Genomic DNA, 12,353 nt, shown 5'->3' with positions numbered 1-12,353 from the left:
TGAAACACATCATGTACTTATATACAGAGTACTGGGCTGTTACATATGAAACACATCCATGTACTTATATACAGAGTACTGGGCTGTTACATATGAAACACATTCATGTACTTATATACAGAGTACTGGGCTGTTACATATGAAACACATTCCATGTACTATATACAGAGTACTGGGCTGTTACATATGAAACACATTCATGTACTTATATACAGAGTACTGGGCTGTTACATATGAAACACATTCATGTACTTATATACAGAGTACTGGGCTGTTACACATGAAACACATTCATGTACTTATATACAGAGTACTGGGCTGTTACATATGAAACACATCCATGTACTTATATACAGAGTACTGGGCTGTTACATATGAAACACATTCATGTACTTATATACAGAGTACTGGGCTGTTACATATGAAACACATCCATGTACTTATATACAGAGTACTGGGCTGTTACACTATGAAACACATCCATGTACTTATATACAGAGTACTGGGCTGTTACATATGAAACACATCCATGTACTTATATACAGAGTACTGGGCTGTTACACTATGAAACACATCCATGTACTTATATACAGAGTACTGGGCTGTTACATATGAAACACATCCATGTACTTATATACAGAGTACTGGGCTGTTACATATGAAACACATCCATGTACTTATATACAGAGTACTGGGCTGTTACATATGAAACACATTCATGTACTTATATACAGAGTACTGGGCTGTTACATATGAAACACATCCATGTACTTATATACAGAGTACTGGGCTGTTACATATGAAACACATTCATGTACTTATATACAGAGTACTGGGCTGTTACATATGAAACACATCCATGTACTTATATACAGAGTACTGGGCTGTTACATATGAAACACATCCATGTACTTCTATACAGAGTACTGGGCTGTTACATATGAAACACATTCATGTACTTATATACAGAGTACTGGGCTGTTACATATGAAACACATCCATGTACTTATATACAGAGTACTGGGCTGTTACATATGAAACACATCCATGTACTTATATACAGAGTACTGGGCTGTTACATATGAAACACATTCATGTACTTATATACAGAGTACTGGGCTGTTACATATGAAACACATCCATGTACTTATATACAGAGTACTGGGCTGTTACATATGAAACACATCCATGTACTTCTATACAGAGTACTGGGCTGTTACATATGAAACACATCCATGTACTTATATACAGAGTACTGGGCTGTTACATATGAAACACATCCATGTACTTATATACAGAGTACTGGGCTGTTACATATGAAACACATCCATGTACTTATATACAGAGTACTGGGCTGTTACATATGAAACACATTCATGTACTTATATACAGAGTACTGGGCTGTTACATATGAAACACATCCATGTACTTCTATACAGAGTACTGGGCTGTTACATATGAAACACATCCATGTACTTATATACAGAGTACTGGGCTGTTACATATGAAACACATCCATGTACTTATATACAGAGTACTGGGCTGTTACATATGAAACACATTCATGTACTTATATACAGAGTACTGGGCTGTTACACATGAAACACATTCATGTACTTATATACAGAGTACTGGGCTGTTACACATGAAACACATTCATGTACTTATATACAGAGTACTGGGCTGTTACATATGAAACACATCCATGTACTTATATACAGAGTACTGGGCTGTTACATATGAAACACATCCATGTACTTATATACAGAGTACTGGGCTGTTGCATATGAAACACATCCATGTACTTATATACAGAGTACTGGGCTGTTACATATGAAACACATCCATGTACTTATATACAGAGTACTGGGCTGTTACATATGAAACACATCCATGTACTTATATACAGAGTACTGGGCTGTTACACATGAAACACATTCATGTACTTATATACAGAGTACTGGGCTGTTACACATGAAACACATTCATGTACTTATATACAGAGTACTGGGCTGTTACACATGAAACATATCCATGTACTTCTATACAGAGTACTGGGCTGTTACATATGAAACACATCCATGTACTTATATACAGAGTACTGGGCTGTTGCATATGAAACACATTCATGTACTTATATACAGAGTACTGGGCTGTTACATATGAAACACATTCATGTACTTCTATACAGAGTACTGGGCTGTTACATATGAAACACATTCATGTACTTATATACAGAGTACTGGGCTGTTACATATGAAACACATTCATGTACTTCTATACAGAGTACTGGGCTGTTGCATATGAAACACATTCATGTACTTATATACAGAGTACTGGGCTGTTACATATGAAACACATCCATGTACTTATATACAGAGTCCTGGGCTGTTACATACGAAACACATTCATGTACTTATATACAGAGTACTGGGCTGTTACATACGAAACACATCCATGTACTTCTATACAGAGTACTGGGCTGTTACACATGAAACACATTCATGTACTTATATACAGAGTACTGGGCTGTTACATACGAAACACATTCATGTACTTATATACAGAGTACTGGGCTGTTACATACGAAACACATTCATGTACTTATATACAGAGTACTGGGCTGTTACACATGAAACACATCCATGTACTTATATACAGAGTACTGGGCTGTTACACATGAAACACATCCATGTACTTCTATACAGAGTACTGGGCTGTTACATATGAAACACATCCATGTACTTATATACAGAGTACTGGGCTGTTACATATGAAACACATCCATGTACTTATATACAGAGTACTGGGCTGTTACATATGAAACACATCCATGTACTTATATACAGAGTACTGGGCTGTTACATATGAAACACATCCATGTACTTATATACAGAGTACTGGGCTGTTACATATGAAACACATTCATGTACTTATATACAGAGTACTGGGCTGTTACACATGAAACACATCCATGTACTTATATACAGAGTACTGGGCTGTTACATATGAAACACATCCATGTACTTCTATACAGAGTACTGGGCTGTTACATATGAAACACATCCATGTACTTATATACAGAGTACTGGGCTGTTACATATGAAACACATCCATGTACTTATATACAGAGTACTGGGCTGTTACACATGAAACACATCCATGTACTTATATACAGAGTACTGGGCTGTTACACATGAAACACATCCATGTACTTATATACAGAGTACTGGGCTGTTACATATGAAACACATCCATGTACTTATATACAGAGTACTGGGCTGTTACATATGAAACACATCCGTGTACTTATATACAGAGTACTGGGCTGTTACATATGAAACACATCCATGTACTTATATACAGAGTACTGGGCTGTTACATATGAAACACATCCATGTACTTATATACAGAGTACTGGGCTGTTACACTATGAAACACATCCATGTACTTATATACAGAGTACTGGGCTGTTACATATGAAACACATTCATGTACTTATATACAGAGTACTGGGCTGTTACATATGAAACACATCCATGTACTTCTATACAGAGTACTGGGCTGTTACACATGAAACACATCCATGTACTTATATACAGAGTACTGGGCTGTTACATATGAAACACATCCATGTACTTATATACAGAGTACTGGGCTGTTACACATGAAACACATCCATGTACTTATATACAGAGTACTGGGCTGTTACATATGAAACACATTCATGTACTTATATACAGAGTACTGGGCTGTTACATATGAAACACATCCATGTACTTCTATACAGAGTACTGGGCTGTTACATATGAAAACACATCCATGTACTTATATACAGAGTACTGGGCTGTTACATATGAAACACATCCATGTACTTATATACAGAGTACTGGGCTGTTACATATGAAACACATCCATGTACTTCTATACAGAGTACTGGGCTGTTACACATGAAACACATTCATGTACTTATATACAGAGTACTGGGCTGTTACATATGAAACACATTCATGTACTTATATACAGAGTACTGGGCTGTTACATATGAAACACATCCATGTACTTATATACAGAGTACTGGGCTGTTACATATGAAACACATCCATGTACTTATATACAGAGTACTGGGCTGTTGCATATGAAAACACATCCGTGTACTTATATACAGAGTACATCTCACTTGCTTTTATCTAAAGCTACTTTTAGAACATGAGCACTTTGGGGTGAAGCGTCTCAGGGACACAACGGCATGCCGACTGCAGTGGGGTTTGAACCTGATCCGAACACCAGCGCACCACCCACTGCGCCACACTAGGACTCGACGTCCAACGCGCTGTGCTTTGTTAAAATGTTCCCTGCTGCCAAAGTCTGAAGTTGCACCTGAGTGAGAGTTGAACCGTTAGATATTAGTGAACCCAGAATCTCTCATGGTCTCTCATTTGATCCACACCTTGGAATGAATCTGAGGAACAGACTTTGGCGGGACTCGAACCGATAACCTCCCAGACACTTCTCCTGAGTGTGACCGCAAGTGAATGAATGATTTAGCAAGAACAGATTCATCTGAACTCCACAAGTAGCACGGTGTGGATCTGTCTCTGGTGGGACTCGAACCCACACCCTTTGAATGACTGCGTTGACGTGTTACTAGAAGTCCAACGCGCTGTCCATTGCGCCACAGAGCCACACAAAGGGACAGGGATCATCTGTGATGTTCAGCGCTGCCTTGAAGTTGAAAGAACACCCTTTACATGTTTCCTGAATCTTCCTTTCTTTTGCTTCTAAATATTTCCAAGGTTCAATCGATCGTCCTGAACATGGACGTCTCTTTGATGAGCTCCGGTCGAACGCCAGCCCACAGCCTTTGAATCACTCCTCTTAAAGTACATCTTTATTTGACCAGGAAGATTCAATCCAAGCTGTGAAACTAAAACTTTTCAACGGGCATCCCAGTATCGCAAGGCGAGGCAGGGCGAGGCAGGGCGAGGCGAGGCAAGGCAAGGCGAGGCACGGCGAGGCGAGGCTAGACGAGGCGAGGCTAGGCAAGGCGAGGCTAGGCGAGGCGAGGCAAGGCAAGGCAAGGCGAGGCACGGCGAGGCGAGGCTAGACGAGGCGAGGCGAGGCTAGGCAAGGCGAGGCTAGGCGAGGCGAGGCTAGGCGAGACAAGGCTAGGCGAGGCAAGGCGAGGCTAGGCGAGGCAAGGCGAGGCTAGGCGAGGCAAGGCGAGGCTAGGCGAGGCTAGGCGAGGCTAGGCGAGGCTAGGCGAGGCTAGACGAGGCGAGGCTAGACGAGGCGAGGCAAGGCTAGACGAGGCGAGGCAAGGCTAGACGAGGCAAGGCTAGACGAGGCAAGGCTAGACGAGGCAAGGCTAGACGAGGCGAGGCGAGGCTAGGCGAGGCGAGGCTAGACGAGGCGAGGCAAGGCTAGACGAGGCGAGGCTAGACGAGGCAAGGCTAGACGAGGCAAGGCTAGACGAGGCGAGGCGAGGCGAGGCTAGGCGAGGCGAGGCTAGACGAGGCGAGGCAAGGCTAGACGAGGCAAGGCAAAGCGAGGCTAGGCGAGGCGAGGCTAGGCAAGGCTAGGCGAGGCTAGGCGAGGCGAGGCTAGACGAGGCGAGGCGAGGCGAGGCAAGGCTAGGCGAGGTAAGGCTAGGCTAGACAAGGCGAGGCGAGGCACGGCGAGGCGAGGCACGGCGAGGCGAGGCACGGCGAGGCGAGGCACGGCGAGGCGAGGCACGGCGAGGCGAGGCACGGCGAGGCACGGCGAGGCACGGCGAGGCACGGCGAGGCACGGCGAGGCACGGCGAGGCACGGCGAGGCACGGCGAGGCACGGAACGGCGAGGCGAGGCACGGCGAGGCGAGGCACGGCGAGGCGAGGCACGGCGAGGCGAGGCGAGGTGAGGCACGGCGAGGCACGGCGAGGCACGGCGAGGCGAGGCAGGGCAAGGCGAGGCAAGTTTATTTATTTAGCACCTTTCAGCACCAGGCGATTCAAAGTGCTTTACAGAAAATGAAAGACATTAAGCATTAAAAAAGAAAAGCTAATAAAATAAACATTAAAAGGAAAAATGCATGGATAAAAGTTACAGTGCAGTTTAAGACGTGAATCGTTCAATTAAAAGCAGCGGAAGTTTAACTTTGATTAGTTTAACTGGAACCGTAAAACTCCAAATGTCCCTGCAGTGTCTAAAGCCCCACTCTGGTGGGACTCGAACCCACAACCAGTGAGTCTCTTCTTCAGAGACGTGGAGAATAAGTAAAAGAATAAAGAGTGAAAGAGAAAGCAGGGGCTGGATGGACAGAAGAGACAGCAGGGGCTGGATGGACAGAAGAGACAGAGACGAAGAAGCTGCTCAAAGTACATTAAAAGTGTGTTTAAAGGGAGTGTCTTGGACTAACAGAGGGACAGAGAGGGAAGAGGGGGAGAGGGAGGGAGGGAGGGAGAGAGGGAGAGAGGGGGAGAGGGAGGGAGAGAGGGAGGGAGGGAGAGAGGGAGATTAGCAGGTGTGTGAAGGACCAGGTGACACACACACACACACACACACACACACTTCACAACTCTGCAAAGCATCATGGGATATTAGACGTCTGTACGAAGCTGCGTCTCATCATCAGGACATGGACGACATGTTCTTCAACAAACTGACAGAACGAGGCGTTTATAATTTGTCCCCATAAGGGCGGCGAGTCCCCACACGTGACTATGTAAACAGATGTAGGTCCCCACAAGTATAGTAATGCTAGAACACACGCACACGCACACACACACACTTATAATTCCATTAGTGTTTCTCTTAGCCATTAATCGAAGGGCCTTGTTGGCTGAGGATTTAGCCTTGACACACACTCACACACTCACACACTCACACACACACACACACACACACACACACACACACACACACACACTCACACACTCACACACACACACACACACACACACACACACACACACACACACACACACACACACACACACACACACACACACACACACACACACACACACACACACACACACAGTGCAGCACCGAGCTCTATGGCACGGAGGAAAAACACGTATCCTTTGAAAACCCAAACACTCGTTAGTTGAAGAACGAGAGTCTCCAGTCTTCTCTGGTGTTCGCCCGTTACACCGTTCGTCCTACAGTCTCGTTATCGTCAGTCATCTGTTGTTATCAGTTCCTCGCTGTCTCTCTCCCGACGACACCCCACGCTTTCCTCACTGTCTCTCTCTCTCTCGACGACACCCCACGCTTTCCTCACTGTCTCTCTCCCTCTCGACGACACCCCACGCTTTCTCTGGGAGGGGAGTCTGTGTTCACACGAAGTGTTTGGAAGACGAGACAGAGAGGGTGAGAGGAGACGGGTTCAGATCCACTTTGTCTTTCACTTCATTCAAACACATCGACTATGCCTTCCTTCCTTCCTTCCTTCCAGCCTATCGAGGTACATCGACTGTGTCTTCCTTCCTTCCTTCCAGCCTATCGAGGTACATCGACTGTGTCTTCCTTCCTTCCTTCCTTCCTTCCTTCCTTCCAGCCTATCGAGGTACATCGACTATGTCTTCCTTCCTTCCAGCCTATCGAGGTACATCGACTATGTCTTCCTTCCTTCCAGCCTATCGAGGTACATCGACTATGTCTTCCTTCCTTCCTTCCAGCCTATCAAGGTACATCGACTATGTCTTCCTTCCTTCCAGCCTATCGAGGTACATCGACTATGCCTTCCTTCCTTCCAGCCTATCGAGGTACATCGACTGTGTCTTCCTTCCTTCCTTCCTTCCAGCCTATCGAGGTACATCGACTATGTCTTCCTTCCTTCCAGCCTATCGAGGTACATCGACTGTGTCTTCCTTCCCTCCTTCCTTCCTTCCTTCCTTCCAGCCTATCGAGGTACATCGACTATGTCTTCCTTCCTTCCAGCCTATCGAGGTACATCGACTATGTCTTCCTTCCTTCCAGCCTATCGAGGTACATCGACTATGTCTTCCTTCCTTCCAGCCTATCGAGGTACATCGACTATGTCTTCCTTCCTTCCAGCCTATCGAGGTACATCGACTATGTCTTCCTTCCTTTCAGCCTATCGAGGTACATCGACTATGTCTTCCTTCCTTCCAGCCTATCAAGGTACATCGACTATGTCTTCCTTCCTTCCAGCCTATCGAGGTACATCGACTATGCCTTCCTTCCTTCCAGCCTATCGAGGTACATCGACTATGTCTTCCTTCCTTCCAGCCTATCGAGGTACATCGACTATGTCTTCCTTCCTTCCAGCCTATCGAGGTACATCAACTATGTCTTCCTTCCTTCCTTCCAGCCTATCGAGGTACATCGACTATGTCTTCCTTCCTTCCAGCCTATCGAGGTACATCGACTATGTCTTCCTTCCTTCCAGCCTATCGAGGTACATCGACTATGTCTTCCTTCCTTCCAGCCTATCGAGGTACATCGACTATGTCTTCCTTCCTTCCAGCCTATCGAGGTACATCGACTATGTCTTCCTTCCTTCCAGCCTATCGAGGTACATCGACTATGTCTTCCTTCCTTCCTTCCTTCCAGCCTATCGAGGTACGGGGCGGACTCGTGGTAAGAGGTGTACGCTAACGTAGTAATACCACAATAAAATAAAAGGCCAGCAAACATAACAACATTATGAGGATTAACATGTAAAGTACTAGTTGTCAAAGTACTCATTCTGTAGCGTGTAAGGGTCGTCTTAATGCGTGTATGGGTTGAGTAATCTCTGAATGGGTATTGAGTAAATACCCCGTTGTATTTAATGTCTGGCTAAATCATGTTTTTCAATCATTGATAAAAAGACGTTTCAAACCAATGACAGAATGAGAAGACCCTTCATCCAGATCACTTGAATCCAGTTAGCCTGACCAGGATTTAAACTGGTTTTAAAGCGCCCCATAGCGCCCTCTGCAGGCGGACATGCGCACTACAGCATTACGTTGCTATTTCTCTGCAGGACAAGTCATTACATCAAAGTGGTCCATCCTCTGGGGAGCAGGAGAGGATCAGTACGTACATGCTGGTAGTTCTCATTTGAGATTTGGGATTATACAGACAATGAATGACCTCACAAATACAATCAGAGGCTTTAAACAATGATGTCATGCTGGCATGTGTGTGTTAGAGTGAGAATGCAGTACTTTTAAACACACACACACACACACACACACACACACACACTGCAAACATGTACACGTTTTGAAGACACACGCACAAGCATCCTAACTTGAACACGTTTACAGCCTGAGAAAATCTTCACAAGCCATGGAGAGGGAAGAAGCTTTCACATGATCAGTACTGGGATCGACAGGAAGGCTTTTATTGTGAAAGGGTGTCATGAGAGTCTCCAGAGGACCCTTTCCTGTTCATGTCACATGAGTTCTATGAGATGGTGGTGTGTGTCTCATTGTGCGTGTTGCCTTGTGTTTGAGGGCTGAGCCCTTTAAACCCCAGTCCTCTCCTCCGTGGTCTTCTAGCTGTTTGTAAAACATACTCTGTTACATGTAGAAGTGCTGCATGCAACACTGCACTCAGGTACAGTGAGTATCAGCAACAACATATACTTACAGTACACAAAGATGCACCTTCACCAGCTTCGAGAACACTTTCATGATCAATTACAAAACATATGTTATTCTGAAATGGACCAATCTGCACAACGACTACTTTTACTGTCGCTGGAACGGAGTATTCTACATTTTACTGAAGTACAAGATCTGAGTACTTCTACTTTTACTCAAGTACAATACCTGAGTACTTCTACTTTTACAAAATACAAGATGTGAGTACTTCTACTTTTACTCAAGTACAAGATCTGAGTACTTCTACTTTTACTCAAGGACAATACCTGAGTACTTCTACTTTTACTCAAGTACAAGATCTGTGTACTTCTACTTTTACTCAAGTACAAGATCTGAATACTTCTACTTTTACTCAAGTACAATACCTTGAGTACTTCTACTTTTACTTAAGAACAAGTTCTGAGTACTTCTACATTTACTCACGTAGCCTAAGACCTGAGTACTTCTACTTTTACTCAAGTACAAGATCTGTGTACTTCTACTTTTACTCAAGTACAAGATCTGTGTACTTCTACTTTTACTCAAGTACAAGATCTGAATACTTCTACTTTTACTCAAGTACAATACCTTGAGTACTTCTACTTTTATTCAAGTACAATATCTGAGCACTTCTCCCAGCTGTGTGTAAAGTGTGTTTCCAGTACCTTGGTGTCAGGGGGAGACATGCAGGTCCAGCAGCCGGTGAAACGCCTCCTCTCCCCGGCTCTCTCTTGGTGTTTCTCCGCTGTGTATCCCTCCGCTCCGGACGCATTGGACAACAACTTTTTTCAGTTTTCAACAACGTTCCCCTCACACACACTTACACACACTTACACACACACACCGAAATACTTCCAGAAACGCTCAGTCCTCCTCCGGTTCGTCCACAAGTTCTTCGGACCACAAGCAAGACAAAAACCCAGAATCCATCAAATGAAATCGCGCGAGATCTTCAGGTAATCACTAATTAAGATTGAAATGAAGGTGATGAAGGTTCACGCGGACGGCTTGGTGTCCGCGTGAATTTGGAGATGAGCGCGAGGCGGAGAGGCGACCCGTCTGCTGCTGCTGGGAGTGGGGGGGAGAGGGGGGAGGTCCAAAAACAATCAGAGAGAGAGAGAGAGAGAGAGAGAGAGGGGAAGAGAGAGAGAGAGAGAGAGAGAGAGAGAGAGGGAGAGAGAGCTTCGTATTAATACAAAAATAATTAATAATAACAACAAATAATTTCAAAAATATAATAATAATACATATAAATTATAATAAAAAGGTATGCTGTGTTGTACAGTCTGCATTAGAGTTGTAATATTACATTATTAAAAATAAATAAATACATGTTTTATCTTCTTTCCCAAATCTTAAATCTGATTGAGGCGAGATCTCAGTACCTCTCCCACCTCTGATTGGTCAAATAAAATAAACATATTATTATGAAGTGGGCCATTTTGCGTATTGAGTACTTTTACTTCGAGTATTTACACACTGTGGTATTATACGAGTGTTTTCATGAGTTTAATACGTTTCCTCTGGAGCTCTGACTGAATGAACTCCTTTAACAACTGTAACTGGAACACACACACACACACACACCACACACACACACACACACAACACACACACACACACACACACACACACACACACACACCACACACACACACACACACACCACACACACACACACACACACACACACACACTAATGAGCAACAACAGACAGTAAACAGAGGCTCTCGTCATGGCAACCACAGGTGGAAATTTGAAGGCCGTTCAGCTCGTAAAAAAGTAAGAAAACGACTTAATTAAAATCCTGAAGAAAAATGTGGTAATTAAACTCGCTGCCAAAGTATTTGTACCAGTACTTAACATTTAAATATCTATAAATATGTCTGTTTCCTGGGTGGCCCGATTAGTAACACTGTGATCTTCAGAAGTAGGCTACTTGATCATTTATTTGTTTACTGCTTTATATCCATGTTTTTAACTTAAAACTATAATAGTTTGTAATGAGTATTGGAAGCAAAGAAGTCAGTGAATAAAGAAACGTCATGTTTCCATAAAATATGTCAGTAAATACCACACTGGTGGATTTAAAAATGGCGCTTGCTAACAGGTGTCTGAATGAGACGAATAAACGTCATCACTCCCAACATTAGCCGCCTTTAGCTTAGCGGTGGTGACATGAAGTCATGTGACCGTGCTGTAGTTCCTTTATAGCCCAACATTAGCCTCCTTTAGCTTAGCGGTGGTGACGTGAAGTCATGTGACCGTGCTGTAGTTCCTTTATAGCCCAACATTAGCCGCCTTTAGCTTAACGGTGGTGACTTGAAGTCATGTGACCGTGTTGTAGTTCCTCTATAGCCCAACATTAGCCGCCTTTAGCTTAACGGTGGTGACGTGAAGTCATGTGACCGTGCTGTAGTTCCTTTATAGCCCAACATTAGCCACCTTTAGCTTAGCGGTGGTGACGTGAAGTCATGTGACCGTGCTGTAGTTCCTTTATAGCCCAACATTAGCCGCCTTTAGCTTAGCGGTGGTGACGTGAAGTCATGTGACCGTGCTGTAGTTCCTTTATAGCCCAACATTAGCCTCCTATAGCTTAGCGGTGGTGATGTGAAGTCATGTGACCGTGCTGTAGTTCCTTTATAGCCCAACATTAGCCTCCTTTAGCTTAGCGGTGGTGACGTGAAGTCATGTGACCGTGCTGTAGTTCCTTTATAGCCCAACATTAGCCACCTTTAGCTTAGCGGTGGTGATATGAAGTCATGTGACCGTG

General features: G+C 44.1%; 1 protein-coding gene and 1 non-coding gene across 2 annotated transcripts in view; both read right to left on the bottom strand.

Annotated features, from left to right (window-relative positions):
- The window catches only part of LOC117443043 (uncharacterized), a 61,863-nt gene extending 51,253 nt beyond the window's left edge, over positions 1-10,610 (bottom strand). Inside the window, exon 1 of the mRNA XM_034078989.1 lies at positions 10,246-10,610. The gene's annotated coding sequence lies outside the window, so the exon portion shown is untranslated. The remainder of the gene's footprint in view (positions 1-10,245) is intronic.
- trnar-ucu (transfer RNA arginine (anticodon UCU)) lies at positions 4,594-4,685 on the bottom strand. The gene is given in 2 exon segments: positions 4,594-4,629; positions 4,649-4,685. It is a non-coding gene; the product is annotated as a tRNA-Arg (tRNA).
- Positions 10,611-12,353: the final 1,743 nt, after the last annotated feature.

The sequence above is a fragment of the Pseudochaenichthys georgianus genome, unplaced genomic scaffold (genome assembly GCF_902827115.2).
Source record: "Pseudochaenichthys georgianus unplaced genomic scaffold, fPseGeo1.2 scaffold_525_arrow_ctg1, whole genome shotgun sequence".
In the NCBI taxonomy this organism is placed as follows: domain Eukaryota; kingdom Metazoa; phylum Chordata; class Actinopteri; order Perciformes; family Channichthyidae; genus Pseudochaenichthys; species Pseudochaenichthys georgianus.
The sequence above is the reverse complement of the archived record's forward strand: the minus strand, read 5'-3'. Positions and strand labels throughout refer to the sequence as shown.